Below are 16400 nucleotides of genomic sequence, written 5' to 3' on the forward strand. Positions count from 1 at the left end.
ATCACCATTCAGCAGTCTCTTCTCTTTTAAGATTCATGCTATCCACATTTATTGCCCAATCCACATCTTGATGACCATTATCTATTATGACTCCAGGACATTTTTCTTCCTTTATCAATGAGTTTAGTGATTGGCTATGGTTTTTCTCTTCATCTCAGCTCCTACTATCATATTAGGGGACTTCAATATATATATCTTGATTGTCCCTCAATTACCTTTACTTCCCAGTTTCTCAATCTACTCAGTTCCTATGCTTTGCTCTTCTGCTCCACTTCAACTACACACAAAGATGATTATGCTCTTGATCTGGCCATTTCCCACAAGTGTTCCTCTTTCATGTTGACAAATTCCAAAATTCCTTTATTTGATTACAACCTTTTATCATTCCATCTTTTAGTATTTATTACAACTCCCTGATACTGTTCTTCATCCTCATTGTGCTCTCCAGTCTCTCCTTCCTTCACTTTTTGAAAGGTCTTCACCCATTCACAGACTGCACTATCCTCCCTTTACTATCTTGACCCACTGGTGAATTAGTTCAAATTTATACTATCCTCTACACTCAATCTCTTTCCCCTTATCCTATCAACTATCATACTTACTCAAACCCTAACCTTGAAGTTACTTACCTATCTACCTCCTTTGTCCTTATTTATATGCTGCTAAATAGAGCTAGAGAAAATCACAAAAAACATGCTGATTACATCCACTACAAATTTATACTTCATAATTTCAATGGGGCCACCCTTACCACAAACAATTTGTAACTCGAATAGATTCAATATCTTGCTCATTACAACAGCTATGCCAAACTTTTTTTATCCTTCCTCAGGTCTCCCACTATAAATCCTTTTTCTACCATCCCAGCCAAGAAAATTCACCAAAACATACTCTAGTAAAAAAAAAAATGGGGTGAAAGTTCACTGAGAGCTTCCTCTTCTTCCTTCCTCTTCTCACATCACTCAAACATCTTTCCCCATTAACTCCTCCTTCACCCCAATCTCACAGAAAGATGTGGCCCTTCTCCTTGGCAAGGCAAACCTCACTAAATATACTTGATGCCATTCCTTCCTTGTTTTCTTCAAGAGACTGCCTCCAACTAACACCCTATTTTCTCTAAAATCTTCACCTCTCCTCCATCTACTGCCTTCTTCACTGGTGCCTACAAGCCCACCCATTTCTCCCTCATCTTTACTTTATCTGTCCATCTTCATTAGCTACTGGTCTATTTTTCTCTTCTTTTTGGCTAAACTTGAGAAAGACATCAACACTTGGCATTTTTTCCCCTTTCTTCCCACTCACCTGTCAACCCTCTACAATCTGGCTTTGGACCTCATTATTTAATTGAAAAAGATCTGTCTGAAGTTACCAATGATGTATTAATTGCTAAATATAAAAAATCCTGATCCTTCTTGACCTCTCTGCAATCTTTGATACTATTGATGACCTTTTATTTCTGGATTACCCTTTTTTTGTCTAGGTTTTCATGTTATTCTTCTCTCCTGATTCTCCTCCCACATCTTCTCCTTCATATCCTTTGCTTCATTTTCATCCAGGTCATACCCACTAAGTGTGGGCATCCTTCAAGTCTCTGCCCTGAGCCCTCTTCTAATTTCATTCTATACTTTCTTGCTTGATGATTACATCAATACCTATGGGTTCAATTAAGCAAATGGTTTCCAGATCTATATATCCATCCATAGTCTATCTCCTGAGCTCCAGTTCTTTATAATCAAATAGGGACAGCTTTGGACACCAGGAATTAGATGTTCTATAGGCACTTCAAAACCTAAACGTCCAAAACAAAACTCATTATTTTTTCCCCCAAACTCTTTCCTTTTTCCAACTTCCCTTTTTACTATTAAGGCCACCACTGTTCTCCCAGTATCTAAACTTTGGTGTTATCCTTCACTATCCACTCTCACTGACTCCACATAGCTAATCTGTTGCCAAATCTTATTTTTACCTTTACAATATTTCTTCCACATATCCTTTTCTTCTTCACTCATATAGCTTCTACTCTTGTACAAACCCTCATCACTTCTTGCCTAGCCTATTATCTTTAGCCTTCTAAATGGTTTACCTAACTCAAGTCTCTCCTCACTCTAATCCATCTTTTATTCAGCTGCTAAAGTGATTTTCCTAAAACACAGGTTTGTCATCCCTATACTCAATAAACTCGTGTGCCTCCCTTTTATTTCCAGGATCAAATGTAAAATCCTCTGTGGGCATTTAATGTCCTTCACAACAAAAGTAGGAAGACCTTTTCTACCTTTCCAGTCTTCTTACACTTCCCTTCCCTCTTTGCACCCTCTTCTAGTTAGACTAGCCTACTTGCTGATCCCTCACATGCTTTTGCTGCTCTCCTGACTTCATGAAGTTTTCATTGGAAATGTCTAGAATACTTTCCCTCCTCACCTCCAATTCCTAGGTCTTCTGACTTGAAAACTCAGCTCAAGTCTCCCTTTCTACAGGAGGTCTTTCCTATTTCTCTATTACTAGTCCCTTCCCTTTGAGAGATTATTTTCTATTTATACTCTATATATCATGTATGTATATAGTTATTTAAATGTTGTTTCTCCCATCAGCAACGGGATCCTTTAGAGGTAGGGCTGTGTTGTTTGTTGCCTTTCTTTGTATTTCCAGTGCTTAGCATGGTGCCTGGCACATTTAATACTATTAAATGCTTAATAGATGTGCATTTCTCCTCCTGGATCACTGCCTTGTCGGAGTGGAGGGGTTTGCTTAATTCAATGACACTATGAGCTATGCCATGCAGTATTATCCAAGATGGACAGGTCATAGTGAAGAGTTCTGACAAAAGGTGATACACTGGAGAATGAAACAGCAAACCACTCCAGTATCTTTGCCAAGAAAACCCCATGGACAATATGAAAATGATAAAAGAGATTATGACGCTGGAAGATAAGCCCTTCAGGTCAAAAGGTGTCCAACATGTTACTGGGGAAGAGAGTAGTACAATTACAAGTAGCTCCAGAAAGAAAGAAGCAGCTGGGCCAAAGCTGTAAGGAAGCTCAGCTGTGGATGTGTCTGGTGATGAAAGGAAAGTCTGATGCTGTAAAGATCAGTATTGCATAGCAACTTGGAATATAAGATCTATGATCCAAGGTGAGCAGGATGTGGTCAAACAGGAGATGGAAAGATTAAACATCAACATCTTAGGTGTCAGTGAACTTAAATGGATAGGAATGGGAGAATTTAGTTCAGGTAATCATTACATATACTACCGTGGGCAAGAATCCATTAGAACAAAGGGAGAAACTCTCATACTGAATAAAAGAGAAAAGCAGTACTGAGGTATAATCTAAAAAATGACAATGCTATCTGTTTGAATCCAAGGCAAACCATTCAACATCACAGGAATACAAGTTTAGGCTCCAACCTCTGAAGAGACCTAAGTTGCTCAGTTCTATGAAGACCTACAATATCTTCTAGAAATAACATCAAAAAATGTTGCATTCATCATAGGGGATTGGAATGCTAAAGTAAGAAATCAAAAGATAATTGGAATAACAGGCAAGCTTGGCATTGGAGTACAAAATGACATGGGGCAAAGACTAATAGAGTTTTGTCAAGATAACTAACTCACAGGTTATAGCAAATACTCTTTTTCAACAACCCAAAAGGCAACTCTACACAAGAACAACACAAGAACACCACCAAATGGTCAATATGTAAATCAATTTGATTATATACTTTGCAGTCCAAAGTGGAAAAGCTCTCTATGGTCAGTGAAAAGAAGACCTGGAGCTGACTGTGGCTCAGATCATGAGCTTCTTACTACAAAATTCAGACTTAAATTGAAAGTAGGGAAAATCAGACTACATATGTATGACCTAAATAACATCCCTTATGAAGTAGAGGTGATGAATAGATTTAAGGGATTAGATCTGGTAGAGTGCCTGAAGAACTATAGACAGGTTTGAATATGGTATAGGAAGCAGCAACAAAAAACATTCCAAAGAAAAAAAAGACCAAGAAAGTAAAATGGCTGTCTGATTAAGACTTTACAAATAGCTGAGGAAAGAAGGAAAGTGAAAGGTAAAGGAGAAAGGGAAAGATATACTCAACTGTATGAACGCAGAATTCCAGAGAATAGCAAGGAGAGATAAGAAGGTTTTCTTAAAGAAATAGAAGACAATAGCATGGAAAAGACAAAAGATCTCTTCAAGAAAATTAGAGATATCAAGGGAATGTTCATGCAAAAATGGGCATCATAAAAAACAAAAATGGTAGGGACTTAACAGAAGCAGAAGAACTTAAAAAGAGGTGGCAAGAATATGTGGAAGAATTTTACAAAAAAGATTTTAACATCACTGATAACCACAACAGTTACTAATCTAGAGCCATACATCCTGTAGAATTAAGTCAAGTGGGCCTTACGAAGCACTGCAAACAATAAGGCTTTAGTGGAAATGACTGAGTTCCAGCTGGGCTATTTAAAATCCTAAAAGATGTGTTTCACTCAATATGCCAGCAAATTTGGGAAACTCAACAGTGGCCACTGGATTGAAAAAAAATCAGTTTATATCCCAGTCCTAAAGAAGGACCATGCCAAGGAATGTTCAAATTACCAAACAATTGCATTCATTTAACACATCAGCAAGGTTATACTTAAGATTCTGAAAGCTAGGATTCAGCAATATGTGAACTGAGAATTACCAGAAGTGCAGGCTGGTTTTCCAAGAGGCAAGAGAACTAGAGACCAAATTGCCAACACTCACTGGATTATGGAGAAAACAAGGGAATTCCAGAAAAAAAACACATCTACTTCTGCTTCATTGACTACACTAAAGCCTTTGATTGAGAGTATAGCTCACCACAAAATGTGTGAAGTCCTCAAAGAGATGGGAATACCACATCATCTTACTTGTCTCCTGAGGAACCTGTATGCAGGCCAAGAAGCAACAGTTTGAACCAAACATGGAACAACAGAATGGTTTAAGATTGGGAAAGCGTACAAAAATGCTGTACATTGTTACCTTACACCATTGTTGACTTATAAGCAGAGTACATATCATGTGAAATGCCAGGCTGGATGAATCAAAAACCAGAATTAAGGTTACCAAGAGAAACAGCAACAATCTCAGATATGTAGATGATACTACTCTGATGGCAGAAAATGAAGAAGAATGAAGAAGACTACTGATGAGGGTGAAAGAGGAGAGTATAAAAGCTGGCTTGAAACAACATAAAATATCCCCAAGATCTTGGCAACTGTTCCTATCATTTCTGGCAAACAGAGGGAAAAGAAACAAAAGCAGTGTCAGATTTTATATTCTTGGGCTCAAAGATCACTGCAGACAGCAACTGCAGTTATGAAATTAAAAGATGCTTGCTCATTGGAAGAAAGGCAATGGCAAATCTGGACAGCTTACTAAAAAGCAGAGATATCATCTTGCCAACAAAGGTCCATATAATCAAAGCTATGGTTATTACAATAGCACTGTATGGTTGTGAGAGTTGGACTATAAGGAAAGCTAAGCACAATAGAATTGACAAGACTTTTGAGAGTCCCCTGGACAGCAAGTAGATCACTTAAAGTGTCCACAAAATTCTATCTTGGGGGAACCTGGACTCGGAAGAAAGGAATCTGGCTCTTTTAAAGGTGTAGTCTTTTGCTTGTTATGTCCCTATGCCAGAAACTTTGGGAAAATCAATTAAAGCTTAGGCTTAGTTCATGTGTACAATCTCCCCAAAAGGGATCGGACAGTTGCTAAATGTACAATGTAGCTTCGTTAGAGGACAGCCATTTATTTCCTCTCCACAAAAGAAATGCTCAAAATACAAAACTCATAAATGTATACTGTCAAAGATTTAAAATGTTACCATAACTCATGAAAATATGATACAGTAACTCATAACTCCCATTCTACCCTCTCAGGAGGTTGGAACTTAAAAAATTAAAACATGAAACATTTTGTGGAACTGCTAAACAATCATTTAATCTTCACCTTGGCTCTGCCCTCTTTGAAGAGCTTCTTAAAGGTACAATTCTCTTGCAAAACAAGCCAGGGCTTCAGTTTTTCCTCCTGTTGGTGGTCACCTTCTCTGAGAAAGGAGTAATTACAGAAAACTCCTGTTTGTCATCAGCTTCAACTATGAGATCCAAGATCTCTTGACCTGTCAGACTCCTGAGGATGCCTCCAAGCCTGGAAATGTCTATTTCAGGATTGCTATTTGGTCACTTATGCTAAGGGAAGGAAACAAAAAGCAAGAGGCAGCCAAGGCCTTGAGATTCCCACCCAGGCACCCTTAGACATGCTCTAGCTTCAATGAGGGAAGAGATTCTGATAAGTTGGGGGAGGAATGTGCCCCTCTTTCTCTAATGAGAAGAGAAAGCCTCAGAACATGCCATTCTTGGCAAACTGGAAAAGCAGTGCTCCAGAGGGCAGTCACTCTTTTTAAGGATTACTGAGGGGATGGCTCTTTCTGGCTCAGTGGCCAATTCTCTTTCGAAGCATACCTCTTCCCTTGCTGCCACCATTGGAACCAAAGTATTGTTATATATCCATGAATCCAGATTTCTCCCATGCTAAACCAGAGCATAAGCAACCCACTAAAAGTGGTCAGGAGAGCTCAGCTCGGTTTTATTCATAGTCTAAAGGGGCATGCTCTAGCTGGAGCATAAAAGTGATGGAAGTTTCGTGAATATAAAAGTATATAGGTATGCAGACTAGACCTGTGATTTCACGGGTAAAAGGGAACTCCCCGGGTGAGAAAACTCCTATCGATTCAGCTGAGTATCTTCTCTGCAATTCACAATCTCTTTTAAGAGAGCTGCCTAGTACACTAAGAAATTAAGTGACTTGCCCTGGGATATAAATCCACTCGAATGCGGGTGTCCCACGGCTTGAAGGCTGGGCTACATCGTCTCATTAATATGATTATAATATAACATAAATAATGTTATATTATTATAACATAATAACCATCACTTAGTGTGTTTTAAAGGAATTAAGCTTCAATTATCCGAAAAAGTCACATCTTCTAGTCTATGTAAAGATAAAAGTGGCCTCAGGCACAGGGATGTACCACCCTTTCAACGGTAATGACATTTACATAATAGCACGTTGGCTTCACAAAATTCTTTATCTCATGAGCTCCTCACCACCTCCTTCACAGATAAGGAAGCTGAGGATTCTCGTGGTTAAGTGAGGGGCGCGGCGCACAGTGAACGCAAATCTTCTGCTCCATCCACCAGACCTCCCCGCCTCCGCCGCGACCAGAACAGGTAGAAATAAGCCTCCTCACGGGGTGACATTCTCCTTCCCACCTTTGGGGCAGGCACTCTTGAGCTCCCACTGGCAAGGGGCTGGTATCCTCAAGGATGCCCCGCTTCCAGGTGGTATTTTTTGTCCTAAGGGCCTGGAGAATCGCCTGAGGAGAGACTTCTCCGGGGCCCCTCAGATCCCGGACCCCCAGGACGTCCCGCAGCCGACCGAGCTCCGCAGGGACTGAGGGGGGAAGGGCTCGTACGAACCGTTGTCAAGCTCCGTGCGCAAGGCCCCGCCCCCGCCCCGTGCCTGTTCTCGCGCGGGCGAGGCGGTGAGCCGCGCGCCGTCGTCACCCCCGCCCTCCCTGCTGCGCGCTTCCATCCCCCCAATACCCTTTCCCCCTTCCCCCTCCGTTTCAGCTCGGGTGCGCGCTCTGGGCTAGGGAAAGCGGCGCGAGCCGGGCGGCTGCTCACGTTCAGGCGCGGGGGCGGCTCCGGGGCCTGAGCGGGCGCTGCTGCTGCTGCCGCCGCCGCCGCCGCCGCCGCGGGCAGCGGACAGAGGAGGAGGAAGAAGAGGAGGAGGAGGAGGAGGAGTAGGCTCCAATTGCCGCCGCCGCCGGAGACCCCCCCCAACCCCCGGGAAGTGAGTACTACTGGGGGGCGGCGGCGGAGGAGGAGGCCGAGGGAGTGGGGTGAAGGCAGCCTGCTGTGTCCCTGAGGGAAGACAGCCCGGTAGCTTTGCAGCCTGCTGGGGTGCCTACGGGCGCGAGCTCCGATCGGGGAGCTGGCGGACCCTGGAGCCCGCCTGGACCGGCCCCTAGCGGGCGGGCTCAGCGCCGCGCGGGAGAGGGGCTGCTGTTAGTGCGGGGGACCCCGGGTCTGCATCGGGGCCCGAGGGGGAGGGGTGCCCGGCAGTGCCCCTGGAGAGCGTGCGGGGCCGGGACCGGGCCGGTGCTAACGGCGGTATGCCATGCCAGAAAGGCAGGACCTCGGGTGCCCGGTGCAGCTGCCGAGTCGCTGACCGGGGCTGACTATGAGGCTGGAGGGGGAGCGATCCCAGGGCAAACTGCAATATATGCTCAGCCTTGGGAAAGGGGAGGGTCCCCTCCTTTCCCACCCTCTCTGTCTCCGGCCCGCCCCGTGCCAGGTTTGCTGCTGCTCTTTGCCACCCGAGAACGCGGCGGCGCCGGGGACTCCATGGCGCATTCGTTCCGGAGAGCGGTGATGAGCCGGCGTGCTGTTGCCTGGAAGAAGCAGCTTCGAAAGAAGACAGTCTGCAGCGAGTTGCTGAAGGGGTGAATGGGGCAGGTCCTGGCAGAGGGCAGGTGAAGGAGGCAGGCCCTGGAAGAGGGAAGTGATTATTGGTCATCGAATCTTGGGAGAAAACAAGAGACTAGCAGTTAAAGCGACCCAGAGTTCTGAGCCCCTAAAAGGAAAATAGCTGTGGGGTTTGAGATCAGGTGTATGCCTCATTGTTAAGTTCCTTAGTCTGGCCTTGGAATCAGGCCCTCTGGCATGATCATTAACAAATATTTATTGAGTGCCTACTGCAGGTATAGGACACACAGTGCTAGGTAGGCATTGTAAAGGCCTCTTGAAGGGCCAGTAGTCTCTTTGGGGAGACAAGAAACATATTTAAGGGTGAACAATAAAGTGGCAGTGAGCTTTATAATTCATAACTTAGTTTCAGCCTGCTAATCTTCTTTGCTCCTTTACTTCTTTGTCTGGACATTTGGACCTTAAACTACGAGTTTGTGGGACAAAAGCACAAGGGTCAAATGAATAGCTGAGTGCAGTTTTGGGTTATCTTGGAAGACCTCGAATTCAATACTTGGGAGGTTGGTAAGAAACAAGAGCTAGGATTTCATTAGCTGCTCAGTTGGCTACCCTTTATTTAGGGTGAGCAGTGCAGAATCACCACTCCAGAATAAGGAGGACATATGGACTTTACACATGCAGGGTCATTCCAACCATGTCAGCTCCTCAGTGTGACCTTTCAAAACAGACTACTATGGGATACACTGTTTTCCTGTCTGCATCATGACACTTTTAAATGATTATTTTAAAGCTGTATCTAAGGAGTTTGTTTCTTTAGATTCTTAGAATGATCTGGTCTTTCCTTCCAGCATGTGCTGTGCTAGTTTCATGTTGTTGGAAGACATAGCTACTTTTACTTAAAGACCTGTGTCCTTTCAGTTTTATCATGACATTTATGATAGAAAAGTTATATGTTTTTTACTGGTTGTCGATTGTGAAGATGGGGGTTCTTCTACCTGTTCTGTTTCTTAGTTGGGTTTAGGGGTCTCAAGTTCCAGGCTGTTGTTTGACTTGCATTGGGTTGCACTGCCTGTTGGGTTACTTTGTCTGCCAAATTAAAACTTGACCTTTTATGAGTTCTGAGACAATTCTTAGTACCCATAGGTGGAATTGGCATTTAGAGTATAGTGTACTTGAGATAATACTGATATATTTCAAAAGATCAGAGTAGTTCCTCAGTTGGTGAGCATTTATTTCAGTAAGCACATACTATATGCCCAGCTGCTGTGCTAAGCATTAGGAATACAAAGAAAGGCAAAAAACAATAGATCTTGGGATACAAAGAGAGGCAAAAGCAATGATAGTAGTAAACACTACTGTTTGTGCTTTAGTGCTATTAAATTGCACATTCTGAAGTTTTCATGAAATTTACTTCAGGAGGAGATGCTGGCAGCATATTCTTGTTAACTGTTCTAAACGTGTTTTGTAAATTCTAGACATTTAAAATATATTGCCTACACAGGGAGTGAACATTTTCTGTTATGTGTGTGCTGCTACTCCTCTGAAACACAATTCCTGCCGGTAAAGGAGCTTTAGATGTCAACTTGCCTGCATTTAATATATGTCTAATGTGTGCCAGGTGGGGGAAATATAAATACAAAAATGAGTTACTTCAAGGAATTACATTCACTGGGTGTGAGGTTACAACCATATTTATAGATAAGTAAATACAACATAGATGCAAAATGTTGGGTTTGGAAGGAATTAACTGGGGGAATTAGGAGGGGCCACTTGAAGGAAGGAACAGTTGAGTTGAGTCTTGAAAGGAAGTGGGGGAGTTCCTAGAGGCAGAACTAAGGAGGAAGAACAAGAACTGACGATTGGATGGGGGGAGGGAGGGGAGAAAGAGAGGAGAGTGAAGAGTTGAGGATGACTCCTAGGTTGGGAACCTGGGTGAATGGAAGAATGGTGGTGCCCTTGACAGAATTAGGGAAGTTAAGAGGAAAGATAATCAGTTTTGGACATGTTGAGATTGAGATGCCGGTGAGAATTCAGATAAAAATCTCCAGTAGGTAGATGGAGATGTGGGACTGGAACTTAGAGGAGAGATGGGGGCTGTATATGTAGAATTGGGAATCATCTGCATAGAGATGACAATTGACTCAATGGGAGTTGATAAGATTACTGCAAATAATTTTTCTTAGGCACCGTACCTTGTTAGTAGTTGCACCAGGCCATAGACATAAGATGTGGAAGGACTTTAGAAATCATCTAGCTCAGTCTTCTCATTTTACAAGGTAAAGGTAAGGAAATTAAGTCCTAGAGAAGTTAAACAGTAGAATCACGACTAGAAGAGCCCAGGTCTACTAACTCTCAGTTCTTTAGTGCCCTTTCCAACACACCAAAACAGCACAAATACCTTTGAGGACATACAGTATTTACTATTCACAGCTTATATATTGGTTTGAGGGTTCAGCAAATGGAAAAGGTGTCAGAGAAATTTATGATGTGAAATGATTGAGAGTAAGGGATAACTAATGAACCACAATGCTCTATTGATACCCCACACAGTGTTAAGAGAACTACAGGAAGGCTTCCAGCATTTGGGGTAAATGTAGAGAAACTGGTTGCACAGGATAAGAGGGGAGGAATGATTTACCATCATTGGACGTAATATCTTTATTGATGGGGTCACAGATCAATTGAAGTATTCAAAATTCAGAGATTTGGTTTTGCACAAATATGGATAACTGAGTTGCAGGTACATGGCACATGATCCTCTTGTGTTCCTTATCTACAAAAATTTTACTTAAATTAGCAATTAGTATTTTGATTCTAATTTCTCTTAAAAACGTGATATGCAAGTCAGAGCCAAGTTCAAAATACCACCTATGTATAAGTTCTCTTTTCATTGAACTTTATGTCATCAGAGTTTAATCAAACCTTTTCTCACCTATGGGGCTGCCTCTGGACTTCTCAGTTGCACTTAGTTTGTTCAGTCTTGTTCCTATTTACTTATCATGCCTTTAATTGATTTCTTAACGCCTTCCTTTTAAAGGAGTAATCCTTGCTCTAACTTTCCCTTCTGGTGAGAAACCTTATTAGTGTTTATTCAGTCAAGGATCTTATCTCAATTTTATTACTTGGCCCTTACTAATCTTTTGCAGCTTCTTTCCAGGGATAGTTCTTAAAGGTACCTAGTCTTTTATTCCTGATCAAAACACCTGAACATAGCAATTTTTAAACAAACTTAATAGTAATTTCTTCATACCTTTCAAACTGAAGGTTGGAGAAGTTACTTGTCCTTTGTTCTGAAGAAGATAAATGACATTAAAGGGTGATGTCTTGGCTCATGCATGAATTGGATTGAAGTGAGACAGAGTTGTACAAAGTTGTCAGCCTCACTCTCTTCCAGAGTCATTGAAGTCCAGTGTCAAGACAAAAGTCTGGATGTCTGGCAACGACCCAGGATGCAGTAGATGACCTTGGAATTTTTGATATCTGCCCAAGTTCTAAGTGCTCCACAGCACCTGCTTCAGCTGCCTTCATGGCTGTTGGAACATTGTTCTCATCTGCCCATTCTGCTGGGGGCATCTTCATATGCTTAGGTGGGATCCCTCCCTCCCCTAACTTATCTACAGGTTGAGGCCTGCCAGTTACCCTCAACCTACTTTAGCCCATCTGCCTAGGCAATTTTACCAAGATGTGGCTGCTGTGCATGCTACAGCTTCTTTGAGTCACAGGTGAGAGTTGAGTACCAGATGGACACCAAAAGTGGAAAGCAGCCCTGGAAAGGGCTCAGCAATCCCTCACAACAGAGGTGTTATTTCTCCCTGAATGTCCCATATCTTAGAAGGAATATCCAGTGCTGAATGAAGTTGGTGGGCTATTAATGTTGAATTGAGAGCTTTAACCCTTCAATGTTACCCTTGTATATACCAGTTAGTAACTTCCCATTAATAATTTTCTCAGCTTTGAATTCTCAAAAACTAAGGCCAATTAAATATTTTTTAATTTTACTTTCTTTTTGATGACAATAGCATTCTGTATCCTTTGAAATCAAGTGTTTTTTTTAACAAGAAGATTATGACATATAAAATTGTTCTCTTTATTCAAGCAAACTAAGATACTTGTTGATCATGAGGGATGCTTTGGTGAGGCAAGATTGGTTTTTTTGTTGGGTGAAATTCAGTGTTTTGTGATATGTTATATACATTCATGTTTGTATTGCACAGGTAAGGGAATATCTGTCCTCTTTTAAACATGCCATTTCTTTGTTTTTTAATAGCCAAATATTTATTTATTTTTTCTTCTTATCTCCTCAACTCCTTTCCCCTATCCTTGAGAAAAAAGGAAAATGAAATCCTGTAACAAATATAGCCAAGGAAATAAAATTTCCATTTTTGGCTATGTCCAAAAATGTGTATCTTATTATTTTTTTTTTCTTTGGTTAGGCAGTGGGGTTAAGTGACTTGCACACAGTTAGAAAGTGTTATGTGTCTGAGGCCAGATTTGAACTCAGGTCCTCCTGACTCCAGGGCCGGTGCTCTATCCAGAGTGCCACCTAACTGCCCCTGAAGTATGTGTATCTTAATCTGCATATTAGTCCAATACCTCTAGGTCAGGACATGTGTAGAATTTTTCCTCATTGGTCCTTTCAAATCATAGTTGATCATTGTGCTGATCACAGTTCTTTAGTCTCTCAAAATTGTTCATTTTTACATTGTTGATGCTATAGTATAAATTATTTCTCCTAGTTCTTTTCATTTCACTATTAATTCATACACATCTCACCCGGTTCCTCTGAAATTGTTTCTTTAGTACCTTCTTATACAACAATGGTATTCCATTATACTTATATACTGTAATTCCCCAATGGACACATACCCTCCTATTTTCCAATTCTTTGCTAATACAATACGAGCATGTATCTTTGTATGTGATTGGAACTTTTCCTCTTTCTTTGATCTCTTTGGAGTATAAGTCTAGCAGTGGTATGTATGGATCAAAGGGTATGCAGAATTAGTAGCTCTTTGGGTATGGTTCCATGATTTTCAGAATAACTAGACCAGTTTATAGTTTCACCAACATGTATCAGTACGCCCAGTTTCCTCCAACATTTGTCATTTTCCTTTTTTTTTTTGGTCAACTTTACCAACTTGTTGAGTGTGAGGTGGAACCTCAGAGTTGCTTTAATTTGCAAATTCTTTTCTAATTAGTGATTTGGGACATTTTTTTTTCATATGGACATGGAAAACTTGGATTTCTTCCCTTGACAAGTGGCTCTTGTTCTTATAAATTTGAACCAGTTCTTTACATGTCTTGGAAATGAGACCTTTATCAGAGAAACTCACTACAAAGATTTTTCCCAGTTAACTATTTCCCTTCTACTCTTAGCTGCATTGGAATTTTTTTTTGTCATAGCCTTTTAATTTTATGTAATCAAAATTGTTCATTTTATCTTTTGTCATCCTCTCAATCCCTTGTTTGGTCATGAATTTTTCCCTCACCCATAAATCTGATGGGTAATTTCTTTCTTGTTCCTCTGATTTTTTTTTATGATGTGATCTTTCATATCCAGATCATGTATCCATTTGGAGCTTATTTGGGAAAAAAATCTTCTGATATCCTGCTTCAGGTTGCCTATCAGTAAAATGGGGAGAGAGGAAGTTAGTTGGTTCTTTTGGACTAGGTGACTTGTGTGGTCCCTTTGGACTCCAAAATTATGTGATTCTGTGATAAGTGTTTCTTTGGATGTGGTCAGGTGAAAGTAAAATTTTCACTCTCTAATAAATTACTGTAAGATAATAAGGATTCAGAAATAGGAAGCATTATACTCTATACTGAGCAGCAATTTTGAAATAAAAAGTGCCATAGTTATTATGGTAGAAAGAAAATGAAATGAAAACTGATTTGCCAACGGGGGGGGAAGGGAGAGAGAGAGAGAGAGAAATATTAATTGATTGTATGTGTTTTCCTTTCCTCTAGACTACTTAAAAGAGATTTTACACACATATTCTTACCTTGCTGTTGGGACAAGATCAAACATAGAAACACACAAGTAGGCCCATCTTTCCAAAATATTATTATGGGCGAAAATTATCTCTCATAAAGGAAATGGGGACAAGCACTGCAGAACTTTCTGTTCTTAATTTTTTCCCCTTTGGTCAGATGCTTTACTTATTATCCAGAAATTTTTTTTTTTGCTTGGGATTGAAATGCCTTCAGGTTAACTAAGCAAGGCAGGGTTAGCACAAGACAAAATTGTTGAAATATAAATTAGGGGATGGGGACATTTCTTCTGCATGCTCTCCATTTCCAATGGTTCCTTTTCCTTTCTGCTCACTTTATCTTTCCCATTTCTGGTGTCAAAAGAGTTCTCAGATCCTTAATCCACACTAAGGTATGAATAATTGACATACCTTAAAGTATTATTCTCTTTGAGTGGCATCTGCATTTTAATCAGGAGCAAGTGTCACAGCTGAATTTGAAGGTCAGTCTCAGTCAGCAGGTAGAACATTTTTTTTCCTGTAGGCTGGGGGTCAGGTATGGTAGGTAGAGTGTGGTAGAGTGGGGACTAAACCAGTAAGAAGAACCTTTATCTCTCTATTTGAAATCACAAATTACCTCTTCTTTCTTTAATACCAGTTCTGAAGGAAGGTCTTAGATTTAGAGCTGGACAGGACTTTAGCATTCTTTTGGTCCAACCCTTTCATTTTCTAGGTAAAATATCACTATTAAATATCTGTGTGACCCTGGGCAAGTCACTTAACCTCTATTTGCCTCAGTTCCTTCTTACCTAAAATGAGGAAAATAATAGTACTAACATTCCAAGGATGTTGTAAGGATCAAATGAGATAATAATTATAAAGTCCTTAGCACAGTGCCTGGCACATAGTAAGTAGTAAATAAATGTTAGCTATTATCTATCTACTAAGTACCTGTTGGGTTCTTCGAATGATATAAGGTGCTGGGTCAGACCTAGTTAGTATTTGGAGTGAAAAGCTCTTAGGAAAAGAGACAGTGTAGAAAAGTGATGTACAGGAATACATATTCTTCTTGTCTCCTTGTTTAATATTAAACCAAGTGGGATGATGGTAGATATCGAGGACACTAGAAATAACTGTTAAGCACTATTTCTTCAAATCTATTTAAGATATTGGGAGTGCGGGAAGAGTTCTTTTGTTGAAAAAGCCTGAAATAGGTTGCAAAAAAATCTGGCAAGGGTTAGACTAGTATAACAAATACTATGCACAATAATTTTCAGGTATTTTGATAGGCTATTCTGTGAAAGGACAATCTTTAGCTATTCTGAGCACATTTGCAAAGAAAGAATAATTTAATTGTTAAGAGAGCCCTAAAAAAGATAGAGTGACCAGAGTTAAAAAAACGAGAATAAAGTTAACCACCTTGTGTATTTGTTCTTCTCTCTTACCTGTTTTTGGGAAGAAAGCAACATGATGGAAGTAATAATGGATTCCAGTAAAGGGGAAGGTGATTTTAGTACTGACCTTTGATTAGGAAGGTAGTTTTCTATTGGAAATACTAGTTAGAGCAGAGTCCTGGCTGATAACAGAAGGAGCTCAGGCTATCAGCTATTCAGTTAAGGGGGCAATAGGAGAAAAGTTGTCAGTCTTGTCAGGAGGGCTGGGTGCAGGAGTGCCAGTAAATGTTTAACGGCTGGATCACTGGAAAAAAATGTAAGCAGACACTATTAAGTTCAATATGCATTATTAACATTTTCCATCACTTTTTAAAGTCTAGATAGTCAACAGTGCAATAATTCAAGCCTTGCTTTGTATTTGTCGATTTCCAAGTTGTAAATGCTCCTACTAACAATGAGCTGGAGAGCCTGTTTGAAATGGCTCCAGCACACCCCTGCTTGATTTGAGGTGTTTTCATGTTC

This window comes from Phascolarctos cinereus, unplaced genomic scaffold (assembly GCF_003287225.1).
Source record: "Phascolarctos cinereus isolate Bilbo 61053 unplaced genomic scaffold, phaCin_HiC Scaffold_2;HRSCAF=192, whole genome shotgun sequence".
NCBI lineage: Eukaryota > Metazoa > Chordata > Mammalia > Diprotodontia > Phascolarctidae > Phascolarctos > Phascolarctos cinereus.